This window comes from Hydractinia symbiolongicarpus, chromosome 14, assembly GCF_029227915.1.
Source record: "Hydractinia symbiolongicarpus strain clone_291-10 chromosome 14, HSymV2.1, whole genome shotgun sequence".
In the NCBI taxonomy this organism is placed as follows: domain Eukaryota; kingdom Metazoa; phylum Cnidaria; class Hydrozoa; order Anthoathecata; family Hydractiniidae; genus Hydractinia; species Hydractinia symbiolongicarpus.
The window spans coordinates 16,854,881-16,880,236 of NC_079888.1; the positions used below are offsets into that span (position 1 = coordinate 16,854,881).

The 25,356-nt window shown below is 40.2% G+C and overlaps 16 non-coding genes across 16 annotated transcripts; all 16 read right to left on the reverse strand.

Annotated features, from left to right (window-relative positions):
• Positions 1-717: 717 nt before the first annotated feature.
• On the reverse strand, positions 718-791 carry Trnar-ucu (transfer RNA arginine (anticodon UCU)). The gene has a single exon. It is a non-coding gene; the product is annotated as a tRNA-Arg (tRNA).
• A 432-nt stretch (positions 792-1,223) lies between these two features.
• Trnar-ucu (transfer RNA arginine (anticodon UCU)) lies at positions 1,224-1,297 on the reverse strand. The gene has a single exon. It is a non-coding gene; the product is annotated as a tRNA-Arg (tRNA).
• A 432-nt stretch (positions 1,298-1,729) lies between these two features.
• Trnar-ucu (transfer RNA arginine (anticodon UCU)) lies at positions 1,730-1,803 on the reverse strand. Its single transcript has one exon. It is a non-coding gene; the product is annotated as a tRNA-Arg (tRNA).
• A 937-nt stretch (positions 1,804-2,740) lies between these two features.
• Positions 2,741-2,814, reverse strand: Trnar-ucu (transfer RNA arginine (anticodon UCU)). Its single transcript has one exon. It is a non-coding gene; the product is annotated as a tRNA-Arg (tRNA).
• A 432-nt stretch (positions 2,815-3,246) lies between these two features.
• Positions 3,247-3,320, reverse strand: Trnar-ucu (transfer RNA arginine (anticodon UCU)). The gene has a single exon. It is a non-coding gene; the product is annotated as a tRNA-Arg (tRNA).
• Positions 3,321-3,756: 436 nt separating this feature from the next.
• On the reverse strand, positions 3,757-3,830 carry Trnar-ucu (transfer RNA arginine (anticodon UCU)). Its single transcript has one exon. It is a non-coding gene; the product is annotated as a tRNA-Arg (tRNA).
• A 432-nt stretch (positions 3,831-4,262) lies between these two features.
• On the reverse strand, positions 4,263-4,336 carry Trnar-ucu (transfer RNA arginine (anticodon UCU)). The gene has a single exon. It is a non-coding gene; the product is annotated as a tRNA-Arg (tRNA).
• Positions 4,337-4,768: 432 nt separating this feature from the next.
• Trnar-ucu (transfer RNA arginine (anticodon UCU)) lies at positions 4,769-4,842 on the reverse strand. Its single transcript has one exon. It is a non-coding gene; the product is annotated as a tRNA-Arg (tRNA).
• Positions 4,843-5,274: 432 nt separating this feature from the next.
• Trnar-ucu (transfer RNA arginine (anticodon UCU)) lies at positions 5,275-5,348 on the reverse strand. The gene has a single exon. It is a non-coding gene; the product is annotated as a tRNA-Arg (tRNA).
• A 436-nt stretch (positions 5,349-5,784) lies between these two features.
• Trnar-ucu (transfer RNA arginine (anticodon UCU)) lies at positions 5,785-5,858 on the reverse strand. Its single transcript has one exon. It is a non-coding gene; the product is annotated as a tRNA-Arg (tRNA).
• Positions 5,859-6,290: 432 nt separating this feature from the next.
• On the reverse strand, positions 6,291-6,364 carry Trnar-ucu (transfer RNA arginine (anticodon UCU)). Its single transcript has one exon. It is a non-coding gene; the product is annotated as a tRNA-Arg (tRNA).
• Positions 6,365-6,796: 432 nt separating this feature from the next.
• Positions 6,797-6,870, reverse strand: Trnar-ucu (transfer RNA arginine (anticodon UCU)). Its single transcript has one exon. It is a non-coding gene; the product is annotated as a tRNA-Arg (tRNA).
• Positions 6,871-7,306: 436 nt separating this feature from the next.
• Positions 7,307-7,380, reverse strand: Trnar-ucu (transfer RNA arginine (anticodon UCU)). The gene has a single exon. It is a non-coding gene; the product is annotated as a tRNA-Arg (tRNA).
• Positions 7,381-7,811: 431 nt separating this feature from the next.
• Positions 7,812-7,885, reverse strand: Trnar-ucu (transfer RNA arginine (anticodon UCU)). The gene has a single exon. It is a non-coding gene; the product is annotated as a tRNA-Arg (tRNA).
• Positions 7,886-8,316: 431 nt separating this feature from the next.
• Trnar-ucu (transfer RNA arginine (anticodon UCU)) lies at positions 8,317-8,390 on the reverse strand. Its single transcript has one exon. It is a non-coding gene; the product is annotated as a tRNA-Arg (tRNA).
• A 432-nt stretch (positions 8,391-8,822) lies between these two features.
• Positions 8,823-8,896, reverse strand: Trnar-ucu (transfer RNA arginine (anticodon UCU)). Its single transcript has one exon. It is a non-coding gene; the product is annotated as a tRNA-Arg (tRNA).
• Positions 8,897-25,356: the final 16,460 nt, after the last annotated feature.

The following is a 25,356-nucleotide window of genomic DNA, read 5'->3' on the forward strand; positions in this document are numbered from 1 at the left end:
AGTAGAAAGTAATTGCTGCAAAAAAATCTTTTAGTGAATCAGCATATCGATTGTCTTACATGACTACGGATGTTCCATTAATTTCTATTATGTTCTGCGTTATTACTCTTGGCTTCCCATTAAATGAACTTGGTTTTAATTAAACACATTGAATTCGGTTTGTTTGCGCAGCATCTTTGTTAAATAGCAAGGGCAAAAATCTAGCATAAATCACCGCTGATGGGAGTCGAACCTAGAACCTTTGAATTAAAAGTCCAACGCGCTAGTCCATTGCGCCACAGCGGCACGGTTACTGATATTTGATAGGCATTGGAGCAATTTAACCCAACAAAATGTTTGCACATCTAGTAATCATTCGTTAACAGGATGGATATGTTAACAGTCGAGTGCAGCAAGCCAAAACAATATGTAGAGTAAAAATCTAAATGTTTTGTCAATAATAGATTGATGACCTATTTGGCTTTGCTTTTTCTTTGATCAAGTGTTCTTGTGCAGAGAGAGTGGTTAGTAGAAAGTAATTGCTGCAGGAAAATCTTTTAGTGAATCAGCATATGGAATGCCTTAAATGACTACGGAAATTCCATTAAATTCTATTTTGTTCGGCGTTATTAATCTTGGCGTCCCATTAAATCAACTTGGTTTTGATTAAACACATTGAATTCGGTTTGTTTGAGCAGCACCTTTATTAAATAGCATTGGTAAGAAACTAGCAAAAATCACCGCTGATGGGCGTCGAACCCACAACCTTTGAATTAGAAGTCCAACGCGCTAGTCCATTGCGCCACAGCGGCACGGCTATATAAATATGATAGGCATTGCAGCGATTTAACCCAAGAAAATGGTTACACATCTAGTAATCATTCGGTAACATGATGGATATGTTAACAGTCGAGTGCAGTAAGCCAAAACAACATGTTGAGTAAAAGTCTAAATGCTTTTTCAATATTTAATTGATGACCTATTTGGCTTTGCTTTTTCTTTGATCAAGTGTTCTTGTGCAGAGAGAGTGGTTAGTAGAAAGTAATTGCTGCAAAAAAATCTTTTAGTGAATCAGCATATGGAATGTCTTAAATGACTACGGAAATTCCATTAAATTCTACTTTGTTCGGCGTTATTAATCGAGGCGTCCCATTAAATGAACTTGGTTTTAATTAAACACATTGAGTTCGGTTTTTTTGCGCAGCACCTTTGTTAAATAGCATTGGTAAGAAACTAGCAAAAATCACCGCTGATGGGAGTCGAACCCACAACCTTTGAATTAGAAGTCCAACACGCTAGTCCATTGCGCCACAGCGGCACGGCTATATAAATATGATAGGCATTGCCGCGATTTAACCCAAGAAAATGGTTACACATCTAGTAACCATTCGGTAACATGATGGATATGTTAACAATCGAGTGAAGTAAGCCAAAACAATGTGTTGAGTAAAAGTCTAAATGCTTTTTCAATATTTAATTGATGACCTATTTGGCTTTGCTTTTTCTTTGATCAAGTGTTCTTGTGCAGAGAGAGTGGTTAGTAGAAAGTAATTGCTGCAAAAAAATCTTTTAGTGAATCAACATATGGAATGTCTTAAATGACTACCGAAATTCCCTTAAATTCTACTTTGTTCGGCGTTATTAATCTTGGCGTCCAATTAAATGAACTTGTTTTTGATTAAACGCATTGAATTCGGTTTGTTTGCGCAGCACCTTTGTTAAATAGCATTGGTAAGAAACTAGCCAAAATCACCGCTGATGGGAGTAGAACCCACAACCTTTGAATTAGAAGTCCAACGCGCTAGTCCATTGCGCCACAGCGGCACGGTTATTGATATTTGATAGGCATTGGAGCAATTTAACCCAAGAAAATGTTTGCACATCTAGTAATCATTCGTTAACATGATGGATATGTTAACAGTCGAGTGCAGAAAGCCAAAACAACATGTTGAGTAAAAGTCTAAATGCTTTTTCAATATTTAATTGATGACCTATTTGGCTTTGCTTTTTCTTTGATCAAGTGTTCTTGTGCAGAGAGAGTGGCTAGTAGAAAGTAATTGCTGCAAAAAAATCTTTTAGTGAATCAGCATATCGATTGCCTTACATGACTACGGATGTTCCATTAATTTCTATTATGTTCTGCGTTATTACTCTTGGCTTCCCATTAAATGAAATTGGTTTGGATTTAACGCATTGAACACGTTTGTTTGCTAAGCATCTCTGTGCAATAGCAAGGGCAAAAATCTAGCATAAATCACTGCTGATGGGAGTCGAACCCAGAACCTCTGAATTAAAAGTCCAACGCGCTAGTCCATTGCGCCACAGCGGCACGGTTACTGATATTTGATCGGCATTGGAGCAATTTAACCCAACAAAATGTTTGCACACCTAGTAATCATTCGTTAACAGGATGGATATGTTAACAGTCGAGTGCAGCAAGCCAAAACAATATGTAGAGTAAAAATCTAAATGTTTTGTCAATAATAGATTGATGACCTATTTGGCTTTGCTTTTTCTTTGATCAAGTGTTCTTGTGTAGAGAGAGTGGTTAGTAGAAAGTAATTGCTGCAAGAAAATCTTTTAGTGAATCAGCATATGGAATGCCTTAAATGACTACGGAAATTCCATTAAATTCTATTTTCTTCGGCGTTATTAATCTTGGCGTCCCATTAAATGAACTTGGTTTTGATTAAACACATTGAATTCGGTTTGTTTGCGCAGCACCTTTGTTAAATAGCATTGGTAAGAAACTAGCAAAAATCACTGCTGATGGGCGTCGAACCCACAACCTTTGAATTAGAAGTCCAACGCGCTAGTCCATTGCGCCACAGCGGCACGGCTATATAAATATGATAGGCATTGCAGCGATTTAACCCAAGAAAATGGTTACACATCTAGTAATCATTCGGTAACATGATGGATATGTTAACAGTCGAGTGCAGAAAGCCAAATCAACATGTTGAGTAAAAGTCTAAATGCTTTTTCAATATTTAATTGATGACCTATTTGGCTTTGCTTTTTCTTTGATCAAGTGTTCTTGTGCAGAGAGAGTGGTTAGTAGAAAGTAATTGCTGCAAAAAAATCTTTTAGTGAATCAACATATGGAATGTCTTAAATGACTACGGAAATTCCATCAAATTCTACTTTGTTCGGCGTTATTAATCTTGGCGTCCAATTAAATGAACTTTTTTTAGATTAAACGCATTGAATTCGGTTTGTTTGCGCAGCACATTTGTTATATAGCATTGGTAAGAAACTAGCAAAAATCACCGCTGATGGGAGTCGAACCCACAACCTTTGAATTAGAAGTCCAACGTGCTAGTCCATTGCGCCACAGCGGCATGGTTATTGATATTTGATAGGCATTGGAGCAATTTAACCCAAGAAAATGTTTGCACATCTAGTAATCATTCGTTAACATGATAAATATGTTAACAGTCGAGTGCAGTAAGCCAAAACAATATTTAGAGTAAATATCTAAATACTTTGTCAATATTAAATTGATGACCTATTTTGTTTTGCTTCTTCTTTGATCAAGTGCCCTTGCGCAGAGAGAGTAGCTACTAGAAAGTAATTACTGCAAATAAAAAAAACTTCTAGTGAATCAGCATATGAAATGCCTTATATGACTACGGAAATTCCATTAAAATCTACTTTGTTCTGCGTTATTAATCTTGGCGTCCCAGTAAATGGACTTGGTTTTGATTAAACACATTGAATAAGGTTTGTTTGCGCAGCACCTTTTTTAAATAGCATTGGTAAGAAATTAGCAAAAATCACTGCTGATGGGAGTCGAACCCACAACCTTTGAATTAGAAGTCCAACGCGCTAGTCCATTGCGCCACAGCGGCACGGTTAATGATATTTGATAGGCATTGGAGCAATTTATCCCAACAAAATGTTTGCACATCTAGTAATCATTCGGTAACATGATGGATATGTTAACACTCGAGTGCAGTAAGCCAAAACAACATGTTGAGTAAAAGTCTAAATGCTTTGTCAATATTTAATTGATGACCTATTTGGCATTGCTTTTTCTTTGATCAAGTGTTCTTGTGCAGAGAGAGTGGTTAGTAGAAAGTAATTGCTGCAAAAAAATCTTTTAGTGAATCAGCATATGGAATGCCTTAAATGACTACGGAAATGCCATTAAATTCTACTTTGTTCGGCGTTATTAATCGTGGCGTCCCATTAAATGAACTTGGTTTTAATTAAACACATTGAATTCGGTTTGTTTGCGCAGCACCTTTGTTAAGAAGCATTGGTAAGAAACTAGCAAAAATCACCGCCGATGGGAGTCGAACCCACAACCTTTGAATTAGAAGTCCAACGCGCTAGTCCATTGCGCCACTGCGGCACGGCTATATAAATATGATAGGCATTGCAGCGATTTAACCCAAGAAAACGGTTACACATCTAGTAACCATTCGGTAACATGATGGATATGTTAACAGTCGAGTGCAGTAAGCCAAAACAATATCTTGAGTAAAAGTCTAAATGCTTTTTCAATATTTATTTGATGACCTATTTAACTTTGCTTTTTCTTTGATCAAGTGTTCTTGTGCAGAGAGAGTGGCTAGTAGAAAGTAATTGCTGCAAAAAAATCTTTTAGTGAATCAGCATATGGAATGTCTTAAATGACTACGGAAATTCCATTAAATTCTACTTTGTTCGGCGTTATTAATCTTGGCGTCCCATTAAATGAACTTGGTTTTGATTAAACGCATTGAATTCGGTTTGTTTGCGCAGCACCTTTGTTAAATAGCATTGGTAAGAAACTAGCAAAAATCACCGCTGATGGGAGTCGAACCCACAACCTTTGAATTAGAAGTCCAACGCGCTAGTCCATTGCGCCACAGCGGCACGGCTATATAAATATGATAGGCATTGCAGCGATTTAACCCAAGAAAATGGTTACACATCTAGTAATCATTCGGTAACATGATGGATATGTTAACAGTCGAGTGCAGAAAGCCAAAACAACATGTTGAGTAAAAGTCTAAATGCTTTTTCAATATTTAATTGATGACCTATTTGGCTTTGCTTTTTCTTTGATCAAGTGTTCTTGTGCAGAGAGAGTGGTTAGTAGAAAGTAATTGCTGCAAAAAAATCTTTTAGTGAATCAACATATGGAATGTCTTAAATGACTACGGAAATTCCATCAAATTCTACTTTGTTCGGCGTTATTAATCTTGGCGTCCAATTAAATGAACTTTTTTTAGATTAAACGCATTGAATTCGGTTTGTTTGCGCAGCACATTTGTTATATAGCATTGGTAAGAAACTAGCAAAAATCACCGCTGATGGGAGTCGAACCCACAACCTTTGAATTAGAAGTCCAACGTGCTAGTCCATTGCGCCACAGCGGCATGGTTATTGATATTTGATAGGCATTGGAGCAATTTAACCCAAGAAAATGTTTGCACATCTAGTAATCATTCGTTAACATGATAAATATGTTAACAGTCGAGTGCAGTAAGCCAAAACAATATTTAGAGTAAATATCTAAATACTTTGTCAATATTAAATTGATGACCTATTTTGTTTTGCTTCTTCTTTGATCAAGTGCCCTTGCGCAGAGAGAGTAGCTACTAGAAAGTAATTACTGCAAATAAAAAAAACTTCTAGTGAATCAGCATATGAAATGCCTTATATGACTACGGAAATTCCATTAAAATCTACTTTGTTCTGCGTTATTAATCTTGGCGTCCCAGTAAATGGACTTGGTTTTGATTAAACACATTGAATAAGGTTTGTTTGCGCAGCACCTTTTTTAAATAGCATTGGTAAGAAATTAGCAAAAATCACTGCTGATGGGAGTCGAACCCACAACCTTTGAATTAGAAGTCCAACGCGCTAGTCCATTGCGCCACAGCGGCACGGTTAATGATATTTGATAGGCATTGGAGCAATTTATCCCAACAAAATGTTTGCACATCTAGTAATCATTCGGTAACATGATGGATATGTTAACACTCGAGTGCAGTAAGCCAAAACAACATGTTGAGTAAAAGTCTAAATGCTTTGTCAATATTTAATTGATGACCTATTTGGCATTGCTTTTTCTTTGATCAAGTGTTCTTGTGCAGAGAGAGTGGTTAGTAGAAAGTAATTGCTGCAAAAAAATCTTTTAGTGAATCAGCATATGGAATGCCTTAAATGACTACGGAAATGCCATTAAATTCTACTTTGTTCGGCGTTATTAATCGTGGCGTCCCATTAAATGAACTTGGTTTTAATTAAACACATTGAATTCGGTTTGTTTGCGCAGCACCTTTGTTAAGAAGCATTGGTAAGAAACTAGCAAAAATCACCGCCGATGGGAGTCGAACCCACAACCTTTGAATTAGAAGTCCAACGCGCTAGTCCATTGCGCCACTGCGGCACGGCTATATAAATATGATAGGCATTGCAGCGATTTAACCCAAGAAAACGGTTACACATCTAGTAACCATTCGGTAACATGATGGATATGTTAACAGTCGAGTGCAGTAAGCCAAAACAATATCTTGAGTAAAAGTCTAAATGCTTTTTCAATATTTATTTGATGACCTATTTAACTTTGCTTTTTCTTTGATCAAGTGTTCTTGTGCAGAGAGAGTGGCTAGTAGAAAGTAATTGCTGCAAAAAAATCTTTTAGTGAATCAGCATATGGAATGTCTTAAATGACTACGGAAATTCCATTAAATTCTACTTTGTTCGGCGTTATTAATCTTGGCGTCCCATTAAATGAACTTGGTTTTGATTAAACGCATTGAATTCGGTTTGTTTGCGCAGCACCTTTGTTAAATAGCATTGGTAAGAAACTAGCAAAAATCACCGCTGATGGGAGTCGAACCCACAACCTTTGAATTAGAAGTCCAACGCGCTAGTCCATTACGCCACAGCGGCACGGTTATTGACATTTGATAGGCATTGGAGCAATTTAACCCAAGAAAATGTTTGCACATCTAGTAATCATTCGTTAACATGATGAATATGTTGACAGTCGAGTGCAGTAAGCCAAAACAATATGTAGAGTAAATATTTAAATACTTTGTCAATATTAAATTGATGACCTATTTTGTTTTGCTTTTTCTTTGATCAAGTGCCCTTGCGCAGAGAGAGTAGCTACTAGAAAGTAATTACTGCAAATGAAAAAAACTTCTAGTGAATCAGCATATGCAATGCCTTAAATGACTACGGAAATTCCATTAAATTCTACTTTGTTCTGCGTTATTAATCTTGGCGTCCCAGTAAATGGACTTGGTTTTGATTAAACACATTGAATACGGTTTGTTTGCGCAGCACCTTTGTTAAATAGCATTGGTAAGAAAATAGCAAAAATCACCGCTGATGGGAGTCGAACCCACAACCTTTGAATTAGAAGTCCAACGCGCTAGTCCATTGCGCCACAGCGGCACGGTTATTGATATTTGATAGGCATTGGAGAAATTTAACCAAGAAAATGTTTGCACATCTAGTAATCATTCGTTAACATGATGAATATGTTAACAGTCGAGTGCAGTAAGCCAAAACAATATGTAGAGTAAAAATCTAAATGCTTTGTCAATAATAGATTGATGACCTATTTGGCTTTGCTTTTTCTTTGATCAAGTGTTCTTGTGCAGAGAGAGTGGTTAGTAGAAAGTAATTGCTGCAAAAAAATCTTTTAGTGAATCAGCATATGGAATGCCTTAAATGACTACGGAAATTCCATTAAATTCTATTTTGTTCGGCGTTATTAATCTTGGCGTCCCATTAAATGAACTTGGTTTTGATTAAACACATTGAATTCGGTTTGTTTGCGCAGCACCTTTGTTAAATAGCATTGGTAAGAAACTAGCAAAAATCACCGCTGATGGGCGTCGAACCCACAACCTTTGAATTAGAAGTCCAACGCGCTAGTCCATTGCGCCACAGCGGCACGGCTATATAAATATGATAGGCATTGCAGCGATTTAACCCAAGAAAATGGTTACACATTTAGTAATCATTCGGTAACATGATGAATATGTTAACAGTCGAGTGCAGTAAGCCAAAACAATATGTAGAGTAAATATCTAAATACTTTGTCAATATTAAATTGATGACACATTTTGTTTTGCTTTTTCTTTGATCAAGTGTTCTTGTGCAGAGAGAGTGGTTAGTAGGAAGTAATTGCTGCAAAAAAATCTTTTAGTGAATCAGCATATCAAATGCCTTACATGACTACGGATGTTCCAATAATTTCTATAATGTTATGCGTTATTACTCTTGGCTTCCCATTGTATGAATTTGGTTTGGATTTAAAGCATTGAACACGTTTGTTTGCTAAGCATCTCTGTGCAATAGCAAGGGTAAAAATCTAGCATAAATCACCGCTGATGGGAGTCGAACCCACAACCTTTGAATTAGAAGTCCAACGCGCTAGTCCGTTGCGCCACAGCGGCACGGTTACTGATATTTGATAGGCATTGGAGCAATTTAACCCAACAAAATGTTTGCACATCTAGTAATCATTCGTTAACAGGATGGACATGCTAACAGTCGAGTGCAGCAAGCCAAAGCAATATGTAGAGTAAAAATCTAAATGCTTTGTCAATAATAGATTGATGACCTATTTCGATTTGCTTTTTCTTTGATCAAGTGTTCTTGTGCAGAGAGAGTGGTTAGTAGAAAGTAATTGCTGCAAAAAAATCTTTTAGTGAATCAGCATATGGAATGCCTTAAATGACTACGGAAATTCCATTAAATTCTATTTTGTTCGGCGTTGTTAATCTTGGCGTCCCATTAAATGAACTTGGTTTTGATTAAACACATTGAATTGGGTTTGTTTGCGCAGCACCTTTGTTAAATAGCATTGGTAAGAAACTAGCAAGAATCACCGCTGATGGGCGTCGAACCCACAACCTTTGAATTAGAAGTCCAACGCGCTAGTCCATTGCGCCACAGCGGCACGGATATGTAAATATGATAGGCATTGCAGCGATTTAATCAAAGAAAATGGTTACACATCTAGTAATCCATCGGTAACATGATGGATATGTCAACAGTCGAGTGCAGTAAGCCAAAACAACATGTTGAGTAAAAGTCTAAATGCTTTGTCAATATTTAATTGATGACCTATTTGGCATTGCTTTTTCTTTGATCAAGTGTTCTTGTGCAGAGAGAGTGGTTAGTAGAAAGTAATTGCTGCAAAAAAATCTTTTAGTGAATCAGCATATGTAATGTCTTAAATGACTACGGAAATTCCATTAAATTCTACTTTGTTCGGCGTTATTAATCTTGGCGTCCCATTAAATGAACTTGGTTTTGATTAAACGCATTGAATTCGGTTTGTTTGCGCAGCACCTTTGTTAAATAGCATTGGTAAGAAACTAGCAAAAATCACCGCTGAAGAGATAGGAAAATACCAATGTTAGGACAGACCCCCTTAGCAGTTTCCTATCCCACGTTAAATTATGGATCATCCCCGTCAAATCAATGATAGAAGAGTCCATAATATCCATGTGCACTTTACCACTTTACGTCAATTTATAGATCATACACGTCAAATCAACGATAGAAGAGTCCATAAAATCCATGTGCACTTTACCACTTTACGTTAAATAAGCGGGCATGCTCTATAATATCTGTCCAAAACCCCCACCCCAGCCGTGTCCCCCTGGCCCCTCCCCGTCCCATGGGTCCCTACCCACCACCATCTGTCGTCTCCTATAATTTATAGTGTTATGTGTGTCTATCTTTACCAGAAACAAGTAAAGATGATTGCAACATTGCAAGGTTTAGCGCCACATAATGTCATAACTGAGGAATTGATTTTCATGATTCTTTTGAGATTGCTTGAGACCATTTGATCTGACAAAGGCATCACCCTTCAAACCATAATCCTTCAATTCATCACAAAGTTTTGCAGGCAACCATGTCTTATATTTATTTCCCATTCTATCTTGAACCTCCGCATACATAGATTTTTCAGAAAGAGCACCGGGTCTTGATATTTCCATCTCTTTCACATATTTAACAAGGTAAATATCGTTTTTAGGCAGCTCTCTCCACTTTATGATTGGAGTAACTTGTTCTATGTTTTGTTCAAATTCTTCAACTGTTGGAAAAGCCATTGTGTTTATATTCACGATTACATCTCTTTATACCACTTTATAGATTCTATCGGAAAGCAGTTTTTGTTATCTACCATCTGTCAATCAAACGCTTATAACAATAGGATTTTACATATTTTACATACCAGAAAGTTGTTTACATAAGAAAAAAGTTAAAACGAAAGTAGCCGTTGCTAAGGATATTTGGTATGTAAGGAATGCATTGTTTCTCTATTGTTATTCTGTCCTGATTGGCATTTAATTGACGTCATTCTTTATCTAAACAAATACCATATGAAATAACCTGTTGTCATAACAATCACAAGAGCGACCTTCTCATCTTCGTGTGTAGGAGGAGTATCTTTGTGGTAAGGTGCAGTAATGTGTTTATCTGTAGTAATGTGTTTATCTGTAGTATCCACGTGGTGTACGGTGATGTGTTTATCAGGATGATCGGGTGTTACAGGCTTCTTTTTAGTTATCTTATGTGATTCGGTAACATTGACCTTTCGATTGATACCAATGGTAAGATCTTCACCCGATATCAAAATCTTGTTGTTGTAACCTACCACCCCTGTCTTAATTCTGAGATTCATGTCACTAGGTAACATATAAATACCTTGTCCAACCGAATAATCAACCTTACTTGAAGCGTAGTTTAACGTATCCTGATAACGTTTAATGTCGTCCTGAATATCAACCCTACGGTTAACAATGTCTTCAAGGTTATTCATAAAAACTCTTTGGGCGGTCAGAGCACTTGAATCATTACCAAGGATGGAGGAGCGTGCCGAGGCCTGAGAACTAAGAACAAGATAGGCATAGGCCCTAACACTGCTTGAGATCTTCACAAGGCCAGTTTTTGTAAATCCATCGGATTTTTCCACAATCCACCGCGTCATGGAGTCGTTGGTGAAATAACTCAACCCGGGAGTTGGATAGTCTTTACGTCTTTTTTGATATGAAGTGAAAAAGTACTGACCTCTGTATTTCATGGGGTTGGAATCAACATCATACTCACCACAGATTTTTAGAAATTCCTCATTTGAATAGGGATTGTCATATTGATTAAAACTATCTTCAAAGGGTAGAGGTGTTTGCAGACGCTTAATGATTCGTCTAATGTGATAATACACATGAAAACGATATATCGACCTGACCATAGATCTACCATCCTTCAGGTGTTTGGAACTTACCCCACAGGCACTTGAAGCACACCAAGTGGCGAAATTTAGCTGGGTTTGCCATAGTCTAAAAGGTTGATCATTCCAAATTCTCATACGTTGCGCGTTATGACTAAGTTCATAATTGGTAAAAATATTAGGAAAGGAAGCGGGGAAAGAGCCACTTTCAGACACAATAATGGCCTGTTTGTACAGATCCCTAGCGCCCAATATTTGAAGATCCCGCCCTCCATTTGGCTTATATGCCGCATTCGGATTATATCTGAAAATATCATCCATTCTTTGATTTAAATATATTCACAATCTCTAATATAATAATGTATATCACAATAAAGGACGTAAATAGCGAGAAGAAAATCTATTTGTATCAACCGATAGACAACTCACATGGTACAAAGGAGGTTGCGATCGTGGAGACGTTTTCAGATAATGTCACATATGTAGCTACAGCTCCAATAGATATACCCTTGGCCGATGGAGTTACCACGGTTAGGTTACAACAGGGTCAGCACTACACGGGTAGGGAGTTGAATTCAATCGTGAGAGGTGATGTAAAATCAACACAACTAGCTAGAAACTCTAAGTTGAGTAAAATATTCAATATGGAGGGTGTAACGGAACTACATTTTAATCTTAATGAATTGGATAACTCGTTAAATCTTAAAGATGGTGAATATAGCAACAACCTGATGACATATCATATATCCGAGTATGGTGGTGATTTTACATATATTGACCCGAAAAATCCGCAATATAAGAAACTAAAGAAAGGTTTACTTCAATCACTTACCATGAGAGTCACAGGTCAGGATGGTAAGGTGTTATGGGGTGGTATGAAGACAACAGTTACCATTCACATAAGAGATACGGCGTACAGATGATACCGTAGCATTAACCGAATTAAAGTAAAATAAAATAAAAGTAATATGGAATAGCATGGAATACGGGAAAAAGTTAAACCCAGAGCGTTCACTTAGGATCGCACATGGCGTAAAAGGAACGCATCAAAAAGTAATTGTCACTCACAACCCAAGTGAGATTGATCAGAACCAGTTACTCCTGATTAGGTTCCCTAATTTAGGTAACGATGATGTCATTGTTCCTGGTACTTCGAAAATAAGTTTCGACGTTGAACTCGAGTCAAAAGTCGACACGAAGAGAACATTGGTCTCTAACATAGGGAGGGCAATTGTTAAAAAGCTAGCTATCAAGTTCGAGGGTACCGAGATTCTGAGCATTGATGACTTTGATCTTTTCGGGTGCTACAGAGATTTATGGCTAACCAAGTCCGAAAAAAGAAATGCAATAAGACAAGGTATCATCTTTGATGAAGGGTGTACAGAAAACTGTATGAAACTGAGAGTTGGAGCCGCGGATAAAGGCGCATCAGAGGTAGCGGACAAAGCTATTTATGATGCATACAAAAACAAGTTCACCATACCACTAGATTTTGAAATGTTAGATAGCACGATCCCATATTATCAGGCTGGATTAGGTAATAGGCTGTGTTATGAGATAACATTCAACAATTATGACAGGGTAGTATTATCAACACCAACCAAACCTTCCGGTGCCACATCGGCACCCGCGCCGGATGCTAAATACAAAATCTCCAACATATCTCTCGAATATGAGATTGTGACACAACCCACACTCGCCAGATTCATTTCAAATGAATACCAAAACATGGCCGTACTCTATGACAGATTTCTGAGACATAGACAAATTAGGGTGGATAAGTCGGACACAACGTGGAATTGGTCATTCAATACACCGTGCAAGTCCCTGCAGGGTATATTGGTTCTGTTTGAGGAAGAGAAAGCTTACAAACGAGATACCGGTAGGTTCTACAATCCTAAGATCAAAAAGGTATCCGCCATAGTTGAGGGTAAGCCTAACCAACTTTTCGCTCAGGGGATGCAACCGTTTGAGCATTATGGTGAAATATGCAAGTATTTCGCAGAGGGCAAGCAAAAGGACAGCAACGCCGGTGAAATACAGAAACATCTGCAACTACATGATGTGAAGGTCGCGGACTACCTAACCACGAAATATGCTCTATGGCTGGATTTCAGAACCATAGATGAAAACTCACTGCATGGGACCGGCCGACGGATTGAAAATGCGAGCGAGGGGATCACACTTCAAGTTGAAAAGACGGCCGAAACCGCGGGATCCTTAAACGCCTACATATATCTAATCATGGATGCTCAATTAAATATTCAAAACGGTGAAATTATGGATGTACTATATTAAGATGGACTACATGAAAGATCCTCACACGGCACTATTCGTCGGTCCAACGGGCTGTGGAAAATCCAAACGCGTAGTAACACTGCTGGAGAGTGAATACTTTGATCACTTCGATTTCATTGTGATTATATGTCCAACATTAAGATGGAACAAGACATATATGGGGAGTAACTGGTTCTGGAGGGATAGATATGTGATTCTAATTGAGCCCAGAGGTATGTTGTATGAATGGATTCAAAAGATGACGGATTTCTGTGCCGGATACAAAACATTATTCCTGATCGACGATATAATCGCAGATGAGAAACTGGACAAAAAGAGGCAACCGCTTCTGGAGCTGGCCATCAGCGGTCGGCATCGAAACCACACCATGTGGCTACTCACACAATCATACACCGCGATACCGAAGAACTTACGAAGGCAGGCAAAAATGTTATATGTGTGGTATCCGAAGGACAGACATGATCTCGCAACCATCCATGAAGAGAATGATGTCATTGAATCATCGGAGATCCAGAAGGTTAAGGAAAGGCTGAAAGATGGAAAATATACACATTTAGTCATGAGGATGGAACATCCAAGAACTCACGTGATTTGCTAGAATGGACATTTTTTTGTTACAAGAGTCTTGTAACAAATCTATAGGAAAACTACAGCATAGTACTGTAGTACTGTAGTACCATGATAGAATATATAAATTTCATATTACTGGTGATAGCTGTAGTGCTATTGCTGGTATTGGTTAGTTTTTGCCTTTTTTGTATTAAAAAATACCTATCGCTATTGAAAATGGCTGAAAACGCAATTGGCAACATAATTTTTATCGATGAACAGGATGCCCGGGATGATGGGAAGAGACAAAAATTGCTCGAGTGTGTGCTGACCGGAAATAGTAAGTTATATCTTGGTAAGATGTATACGGAGGCGGAGATCCAGAAGCTCAAGAATGATGAGGTGGATAAACTGTTCACCATATACGAGGCTAAACTATCCGGTCAAATGGTAAAGTCTTTGGGACAGTCAATAATCCACATGTACTCCATGGGCGCCTGTACAGCTCTCGGTATAAAAAATCAAAAAGCTCTGAGTGATGACCTGGAGAATGATCCATTCCTAAACTCGGCACTCCAAAGGTTCACATGTGATCTATATTATAAGTTCGGATCACTACTATCACCAATCAGTGTAGGTTTAATAACAGGTAGGCATTATATCGCGGGAAAAAATTTAAACAATATCGATACGGATACTAAAGATGTCGGATACTCCAGTTCAGGTGACAACGAAGAACCCTAAAAAGGTTGAGGCCGGTAAGAGGCTGGCTGAATTCAATCGTAAAAATAGGGAAGAATATAAAAGATTGCTCATGGCACAGACGGAGGTACAGTCGGCACCTCAGACACAAACCCGGCCGGCACCTCAGACACACTCGGCACCTCAGACACAGTTGGAGGATCCTAAGGATATTGTCATCGAGGATTCCGTGACAGATGGCCCCAAACACGGCGGAGTGAACTACACAATAATGGGTGGTGGTGGGGTGATAGTACTTGTCTTAATTGGTGCTTATTTCGTCTATAAAAATAAGGACAAAAATATTAAGGTGAAGGGTAGCCCACCAAGTAACTCAGGTAATAAAAAAACTATGAGAATAAGTAAGCTTGAAATGGAATAAAGGGATAATATCGCGATACTATAATCTTGAAGTAAATATAAGACATGGATAAGAAAAGTATAGTCAACGATATTTATAAAGCATCGGTCGTATGCGTTTTCGCTGTAGGCTATTCAATGCTCGGGAAAAAGGTATTAAAAATGACACCACCCTCAATTCAGAAGTTTGACCTGGAAGATACCGCAAAGCTTGTAGCCATAGTCGCCGCAAGTGAAATGACAAGAGAATATCTAGTTAAGCAAAAAATTATACCTGAAACTATAAATATATAATGTTGCGAATACTGGAATGGTTGGTCTGGGTTTTATATCGACGTAAGAAAGTTGAGAGTATTTTACCCAAGGTGGAATACACGGATATCGAGGTCATAGACGACTCTGATGTCATAGACTCCGAAGCTATCGTATTAAAATAACGCCACTAAAATATACTACTACAGTATATGAAACATGGCTTCAATTGCAATGATGTTGGGAGGTGCCTTCGCGAACGCTTTGGCTTTCACCGGATCAAGCTACCTCTTTTCAAGTTTATCAAAGGATAGGATAGATAAGGAACGGAAGCGGCATGATCTAGCCATAGAACAACTGCAGAAGGCTCAGGTTATATGGCAACGTAAAAGACAAGAGAGGGTTGACTTTATCAATAAGCAGCTCAGACTTGAGAAGAAGGCCGAGGGTAAATTTACGGAGCTGGATGACGCGATGCGGGAATATAAAAAAGTATTTGGAGGATCAACTCTCACAGATATTCCGCGCGAACCCGTATTGAGCGACTTTTATACACCCAGCAATGGTCAGCATGAACGGGAATTGGCATTTATCGCGCTAAGCATGATCGGTGTCGGAGGCGCCGTGTGGTATTTCGAAAAATAGTACCATGCCGCGGGTATTATGTTACATGTGTCATGTAACATATATTCCAGATTCCACTAACGCTTTGTTACCATGTAGGTGTATATCAGACCTCCGATTCCGACTATCAAAGCCCACAGGTTTTGACTCAACCAACCGACGACCTCCTTTGCTCTATTTAGGATCCACGATACGATTGATCCAATTATACCGGGCAGTGATGCGGCTGCGGCACCGGCTAATCTACCCAGGAGAGATCCTAGTGCGCTCAGCTTGTTCTTTATCCATTCCCTCGCACCACCCTCGGTTTTTTCATGATTTTTTGTATTACCGGTGGATGACCCCCCACCTCCGGGCGTCAAAGTTTCAACTAGAAGGCCGATAACCATCCCGAATGCCGTTAGTACACTGACAACGGTGATACCCTGCTCACGGAATAGCGTTCGTATCTTTTCACCCAATGTAGTTTCTTTGTCAAGTACCTTGGCGATTGTCTCCCTGATGCATTTTATTTGACTGTTAAGTTTACCTTTGAGAATATCGATAATCTCTTGCCGGCCTTTCAACTCATTTTGCAAACCTTTCAACCTTTCTTTCGCTTCATTTTGTTGTTCCTCGGTCATATTTGGTGTGTTTTCCATCTCTTCCAACTTGTTTTTTTCTCTGTCAATATGCTGTTCGAGCTGAACCTTTTTTGCAACTTCATCCTGAAGACTTCCTCTTATGTTTCTCAATGATCTATCCAATCCTAGCAATTCACGCATAGGATATTCAAATAGATCACCGGTCTGGGTTGCTTCATGGTCTACAGATTGTTTGACCAATGAAATTAAATCTTCCGTACTGTTTACCACATCCCCGGATATAGCTTCTAATTCTACATCACTTGCTGTTGTTATTTTAGATGACGAGGGTAATTCTTCTTGTATTTTGTTTAGCTTAGCAGCTTGTCGGGCTGTAATCTTACCTTTTGGTATGTCAAAGCCTAAATCACGCAGCCTTCTCTTGCCTAATATATCTGATATAGTACCGGTGGCCCTTAGTCTTCTATTGTTTGTCAAAGGTTCGTTTTTATCTCTGTAGTATAATTCACCATCCTTAATTTCAAAAAGGTCTGTATGTAGCACCTCAGGTTTTGACAGGGATCCTTCAGATAATCTATCATACAACACATCAACCATTTCCCGCAAAACTCTGGTACGTTGAGTGGAGCCTCCTCCGAATGATGTCTCCTCATCAGGTGTGTGTATCTGCACACGCGTGCGCTCCCTCGGTACCATAGGTGTGGAGTCATCGGTACCCTCGTCGGGTTGGTCGTGGTCACCAAACGGATCAATATCAATGTCCGCCATTATTTTATTTAAAGGATAGTTTTTTCCTAATATAATATAAATGGCAGAGAGTTCTAGTACCAGAGAAGAAGCGTTTAAAACAGATATATCCAATTCCCAACTTGATGAGCTGGTGAAATTACGAGGCAAGTTCCAAGACAGGATACACGAACACGGGGGATCTCTGATCATATGGTCGATTCTGGAGGGATTATCCGGAACCGCAGCAATTACCGGCTCGATAGCGACCGCGGTGACCATTATTAGAAATTTGGGCGGTGCCCATGGAAATTACATGCGGAATTCGGGTATGTGTCTATTGGGCTCGGCTTCCTATGCGGTTACCACCAAATATGTTAGGACATATCGGGAGAAACTTAGCAAATTAAGAGCCGCATATCGCGTTGCACAAAATGCCATCGATGTGTTCGATAAAACGCTACTCTGGCACACTCGGATCTGTAGAGCCGATTTTGAGAATTTGTGTGATACGTATCATAGAACTCTCAAGGATCTGGATAAACTGGATATAGGTTATTTAGAGTAAAGTTTTTTTCTTTGTAGTAACCAAATGGCAGAGATTTATCCGAAGCTACCCACGGCTCCCGAGTATTCGAGCGAGCAGGACAAGTTTAATACTAATACCGTGAACTCTCAACTTGGGGAGCTTAGAAAATTACGTGATAAGTTCAATACAAAATATGAGAAATATAACAAGACGCTGCACAGACTGGTGCTTTTAAATGCCAGCGCCACGGCCCTAACCGTCGCTTCGGGCATAGGTTCGGTGGTAACCGGTGCCACGCTCATCGGAATCCCCGCTTCCGTGGGATTGGGAGCCGTAGCACTGTCCGGAACCATTTTCACGGGCTCCGTCATGGCTCTGATTAAAAGATATCGGAGCAAACTTGACAAGGTCATGAAATTATATGATGTTGCAACGTCCGCCATCGCCGTGTTTGAAAACTCCGTCTCGCGGGCTCTGAATAATGATGACATTAGTCACATTGAATTTCAAACCCTGAGCGGTATATACTACGAAGCTCTGGACAAGATGACGAAAACCGACAGAAAGATGGAGAGCGAAACTCGCAACCAGTTTGAAAAAAGTCTAATGGACCAGGTTCAAAGCCTCAGAAGGACCGTAAATCAAGGTTAGTGATGTGCACATGTACACCGCTCGCATATTTCGTGTGGTACGATAAAAATTAATATTAAGGCGGTTTGTGACATTATGCGGCGCGATCGTCCCCCCAAGACTGAGCCATAGCGGCCCTATCTGCCGACCGACCCGCGCGATCCCCGGCATCATCTTTACCTGTTTCTGGTAAAGATATCGTCCCCTTTTTCACCAACCTTGCACATAATCAGGAGGTAATTCTGTATCTTCGGGTATTAACATCAATTCCTCTTTTACAAAAGCCCGTCCAGGTCCGTCTTGAACATAGTACATTACACGGTTACCAGGTTGCGCTATTACCTCACGCAATCTATATGTGTTTTTCGACCATATTCTATCGGTTGCCCGTCTCCGCCCATCATCATGCTCTTCACCAGGTTGTAGTAGATATCTATACAAGCCATCTTTAGGTAATTCTACTTCAGGTGGATAGCTCTCTTGATTAACCAAAGGCACCTCTTTCATTATAATAGCATCTTTTGGCTTCATATCAATCATCTGCGTCTTTGTATCGTTTAGCCTATCAATCAGTTTATACAGATGCTTAACCCATGTAGATGATACCTTTTCCGAATCATTCAGTTCTTGGGCATCTTGTATTTTGAATAAATTTTCGGCAAGTATCTTGTTCAACGCCTCAACAAAAGCTGTGTGTGTATGCTTATATTTTGTAGTCGCTCTTTTAATTTCAACCTTATGCTTCTCCAACAGCTTTGATACATCTGCCTTGAATTCTGAACCGTTATCACATTGGAAAGTTTTCGGATAAGTTAATGGTCCTGCCTTGTAGATGTCCTCAATCATAGCGGCAACCTCTTTGGCTTTCTTAGTCCTCAAAGGTCGGGCTACCTTGTATCTGGAAGCAGAATCGATTACCGACAAAATGTACTTATATTTATTACCATACAGTATGTCACCGGGCATGTACAATAAATCGAATTGATGTAAATCATTAGGGGTGGTAACTTCATAATGTGGTCTTTCAACATGTTTTGGAGCGGGTAAATGTACTTGCCAAAATGCTTGTTTTGATAGCCACTTCTTAATCTCCTTTGGCCCGAAGCCGAATACTCTTAAGCTCTGAACAGCCTTTTGTCCTTTCCATAAATTTTGAGGTTGATAGTAAGTCTCTTGAAGTTTTGACATGTTTTATTTATGCACACCTTTATTTATCTCCTTTTTGTTATGATGTGGTACGATAAAAGTGCTTAAAGTTTTTATATTTATTATATATTAAGATGTCAGACATGAATACCACACCAGATTACAAATTGATGAAACTGAGAGAGTTGCGAGAGGTTGCTAAATCCCGCGGAATTAAGTATATCGTGGGTATGAGAAAGGCTAAACTGGTTGAGGTGATTGAGAAGAATGATCTCGACCCATCCTACACCATCGATCTGGATACCAAGAAGGAATGGTATGGATACTGTTCAAGGTGGAGGTCGAAAAACAGGGAGGCATATCTAAAAGCTCAAAAACGTTATAACGACAAAAGATCCAAGTGATTGGGTATTTTTTTTTGTTACTCAGACGAGTAACAAATGTTGGTGGGTAGGTACCCATGGTGTACCGGTCACGACCCTCTAGGTGCCGGTGGGTGGGTACCCATGGTGGAGCGATGTCAGTATCATAAACCGCGTTTTACCGCCATGGAGCAGCGCAACCCCGGGTGGTTGTCTTGCGAACGAAGCCCCTCACGACCCTCCAACACGGTTTACGATTTATAAAAATGGCTTAAAGATTACAAAATCGTATATCATAGCCAAGCATGTCTTCAGGAATCGTTCTCGATTTGATACACAGTAGAGAATATATTGATGACTTTGATCTCTTCACGGTCCCTGATTTAAGAGCCCGAGCGAGGTACCTTGGCCTACGTGGATACTCGCGGCTCAGAAGGGCTGAGCTTATCGAATTACTGTTATCAACAGTACCAGCAAGATATCCCGATATGACTTTACCGCTCGTCATAGGGATGCTGGATCTCGAAGTGACCGAATTTTCTGGACCCGTGATGAGACCAAATGTATCAGTGCCAAGACCGGTACCAGCACCGATTAGACCAGTACCAGCACGGGTTGAGGTTGATGATGAGGACGACGCAGACGATGACATTGATGAAGATGATAGATGTATCATTTGTCTTTCTAAACGAAAGACCGCCACCATTGTTCATGGTAGAACAGGGCATTTTTGCTGCTGTTTATCGTGCGCAAATAAATTGGAGAAGAGGGGGGATAAATGCCCTATATGTCGCGCATCAATAGATCTTGTCATTAGACAATATATTTGAGGGGTCGGATTGTTAGGGCATTTTTTGTTACTCAGACGGGTAACAAATGTGATTCATGACCCTCGAGGTGCCAATGGGTGTGTACCCATGGTGTATCGATGTATGTATCACAAAGCGTGTTTTACTACAATTTAGCATGGTGGTTGCCCCACAAACTAGGACACTCACGACCCTCCAACACGGTTTACGATTTATAAAAATGGCTTAAAGATTACAAAATCGTATATCATAGCCAAACATCTTAAAGATTACAAAATCGTATATCACAACCAAGCATGACTTCGAGAAATACAGTTGTTGAATTAAGAGCTCTCGCTAGAGAACGCGGCCTACATGGCTACTCAAGGCTCAGAAAGGCCGATCTGATCGAATTATTGACACCCACTACTGTGTCAGCACCCGTACCCGTGCCGAGACCCACTAGACCCGTACCCGTGCCGAGACCCACCAGACCCGTACCCGTGCCGAGACCCACCAGACCGGTACCCCTGCCGAGACCCACCAGACCCGTACCCGTGCCGAGACCCACCAGACCGGTACCCCTGCCGAGACCCACTAGACCCGTACCCCTGCCGAGACCCACTAGACCCGTACCCCTGCCGAGACCCACCAGACCCGTACCAGCACCGATACCGGGCACTAGCCAACAAGACATGGATTTGAAAAGCAAGTTGATCGAATGGAGAGACTGGTTAATAAATCATGTACCTAAGGCTATTAAGGAGAAAGCGAGCAAAGCTTTCAAAACCATGAAGGATAAGATCATGGGTTTGTATAAAAAGGGCAGTGGAGAGGAAGAGGAAGAGGAAGAGGTGGAGGAGGAGGAAGAGGAGGAGGAGGAAGAGGAGGAAAACCCTATACCCCCATTGAAGAAGCTTTTGTAGGTTCATACAAACGTTTCAAAATAAACTCGGATGGTGGGAAGAATGTCAGGGTCTTTCTCGAAAAGGTCGAGCACGTCGTAAATAGGTTGATGAGTGACGTGCTCGGGCAGAAGAAGTCGCTGAAGACTCAGGCGACCTTGTGGGTGAAGTGGGTAAGGGAGGACACCAGCTCAACCGATGCCCCGTGTGTACATGTCGATAAAGCTTTCAATAGCTATATGGAGATACTGCACGCCCACGATGACATTTCTGATGTTTTCGATCGGATGTGTAATAAGATAATCGAGCAGATTGAAAACCCCGCTCTACCTGCCAGCGGGTTCACAATCGAAAGGATCCTACATATGCATGTGGACTTTCATAAACTGAAATTAACCAGAGGTAGTTCTTACTTGCCGCTACCCAAGAATTTCAGTGGAAAGCGATCTGTGATTAACCCTCATAACGAGGATGATGATAAATGTTTCAGATGGGCTATTATCGCTGCTCTCAATCATGATAAGATCGATAATCACCCTGAACGAATCTCAATCCTTAAGAAGCATGATAAGTATAATTGGGATGGTCTAACTTTCCCAATGGCGCTAAACAAGATAGATTTGTTTGAGAGAAGGAACCCCGATGTCGCTGTGCATGTTTTGACAAAGGATGAGGGAGAAGGTATCTACATGTGTCGCAAGTCGAAGCATCTTGACCGTAAGGAGACGGTTGTTTTGTTTTTGCTGTGTGAGGGTGATAAGAAGCACTACATAGCTGTTAAGAACTTGAGCGGTGTACTGAGCAAGGTTAACTCGAAGGATGGACATAGAGAGCATTATTGCTTGAATTGTCTCTCTGGTTTTCCAAGCGAACAGAAAAGGGATGAGCACTTTGAGTATTGCAAGAATAACGATGCCGCTAAGATTCAACTCCCTAAGGAGGGTAGCACCCTAACCTTCACCGATGGTAAGTTTCAGCTCAAAGCCCCATTCATCATGTATGCCGATTTCGAAGCTTTTACAAAAGAGTTGCCAGAAGATGAGAGAAAATGCGGATCATCCACCGAGAAAGTTGGTAAACATGTTCCCACCGGATTCTGTTGTTATAGTAAATATGCTCATGGTGAAGTGCCGGACCCTCTGAATCTTTACCGCGGTGAGGACTGTGTTCCGCGCTTTGTAGATCATGTAGTTTCTGAGGCGAAAAGGTTATATAACATGTTTCCTCAGAAAGCAATGGATCCACTGACGGATGAAGAGCGTGACGGTTTCAATAGAGCCAGGGTGTGCCACATTTGCATGGAAGAATTTGATGACAAGGATGACATCAAGGTTAGGGATCACTGCCATTTCACCGGTAAGTTTCGTGGGGCTGCCCATCAGAAATGTAATCTGCGTTACAAGGTTCCTAATTATATTCCGGTTGTCTTCCACAATCTGAGTGGCTACGATGCGCATTTATTCATTAAGGAGCTTGCTAGGAAGTACGGAGAAGATGGTACGGGTGTAATCGCGGAGAATAAGGAGAAATATATCTCTTTCTCTACGGATGTTAAGGTTGGTGAATACACTAACAAAAATGGGGAGACTAAGGACAGAAAGATACAACTGAGATTCATAGACTCATTTAGATTTATGTCAAGCGGCCTAAGCTCCCTGGCTGACAACCTATCAGATGATCAATGCAAAAACCTTCGAAAATTCTTCAATGGTGACGAATTCAACATAATGAGAAGGAAGGGTGTATACCCATATGAGTATGTTAACTCATTCGATAGGTTTAATGAAACTGAGCTCCCGTCAAAGGATGATTTCTACAGCAAGTTGAACATGAATGGTATCAGCGATGCCGATTATGCGCATGCCCAGAAGGTGTGGAAGGACATGAAAGTTGAAAATATGGGCGTTTATCATGATATCTATCTCAAGACGGATGTTCTGCTTCTGAGTGATGTGTTTGAGACATTCAGAGAAACATGCTTGAGAAACTACGATCTAGACCCGGCTCACTTTTACACTGCTCCGGGATTAGCCTGGAGGGCGTGTTTGAAAAAGACCAAGGTTAGTCTAGATTTATTGTCGGATATGGAGATGGTCATGTTCATCGAGAGTGGTATTAGGGGTGGATTGTGTCAGGCTGTCCACCGCTACGCCAAGGCCAACAATAAGTATATGGGGGACGAGTACAACACATCGGATAGGAATTGCATGGATTTATTTGAGCAGCAGGAAATGGCTAAAACCGTGCCTTTTGTAAAAAGAAAATTGATTGAATTGAGGTACTGGTTGATGAAACATGTACCTAGGGTCATCAAGGTGAAAACTAGTAAAGCTTACAGAACCGTGAAGGATAAAATCATGGGTTTTTATGGAAAGGTATGTTGGGGACCGTCTGTACCGAAAGAGGAAAAACAATATACCACCAAAGCCAACACATCTGAGAGTAAGGAGATGAATAGCTATCTCCAGTACCTAGATGCAAATAATTTGTACGGCTGGGCCATGATTCAGAAGATGCCGACCGGAGGGTTTGAGTGGGTTGATGACGTGGTTTCTGATTTTACACCCGAACTGATTTCACAATTAGCTGTGGAAAACGGTGAAAAGGGGTACATCCTTGAGGTTGATGTTAGCTATCCACGGGAGCTTCATGATTCTCATAACGACCTTCCTTTCATGCCCGAGAGGAAGATCATTAATGGCGTCGAGAAGCTGACACCGTGTCTTTCAGACAAGAAGAAATATATCACTCATATCCGTGCGCTTGATCAAGCGTTAAAGCATGGTCTTGTTCTTGAGAAGGTTCATAGGGTCTTGAGATTTGATCAGAGTGCGTGGTTGAAGTCGTACATAGATTTCAACACTGATTTGCGTACCAAATCAACTAATGACTTCGAAAAGGACTTTTTCAAGCTGATGAATAATTCGGTCTTCGGGAAGACAATGGAGAATCAGCGAAGGCAGAAGGATATACGTTTGACCACCAACCAAAAGAATTATGAGAAAATGGTGATGAAGCCCAACTTCAAGGGTAGCACGTGGTTCTCGGAAACACTGATGGGCATAGAGATGTCCAAGATCAAGATCAAAATGAATAAGCCAATCTACCTGGGGCTCGCAATTCTCGACTTGTCCAAGATGGTTATGTATGAGTTCCACTATGATTACATGAGACCAAAATATGGTGTGGATGTAAAGCTTTGCTACATGGATACAGATTCATTCGTCTACCACATAAAAACCGACGACTTTTACAAAGATATCGCCGACGATGTAGCTTTGAGATTTGACACGTCAGGGTACGATAAGAAAGATGGTAGACCCCTACCATTAGGTTTGAATAAAAAGATCATTGGGCTGATGAAGGACGAGTTAGGTGGTAAGGTAATGACCGAATTTATCGCTCTTAGGGCTAAGAATTATGCTTACAAACAGCTATGTGGTAGGGAGGATAAGAGGTGCAAGGGTGTCAAGAAATGTGTGGTGAGGAAGACAATAGGTTTCGATGACTATAGGAGATGCTTGTTGGAGGGTGAAAATGTTTACAGGGAACAGATGACCTTTCGATCGATTAATCATGATGTTCATACCATAAAAACAAACAAACTAGCGCTCAATGCAGATGATGATAAGCGCATAATTATGGAGGATGGCATTACCACACTGGCTAGAGGACATTAT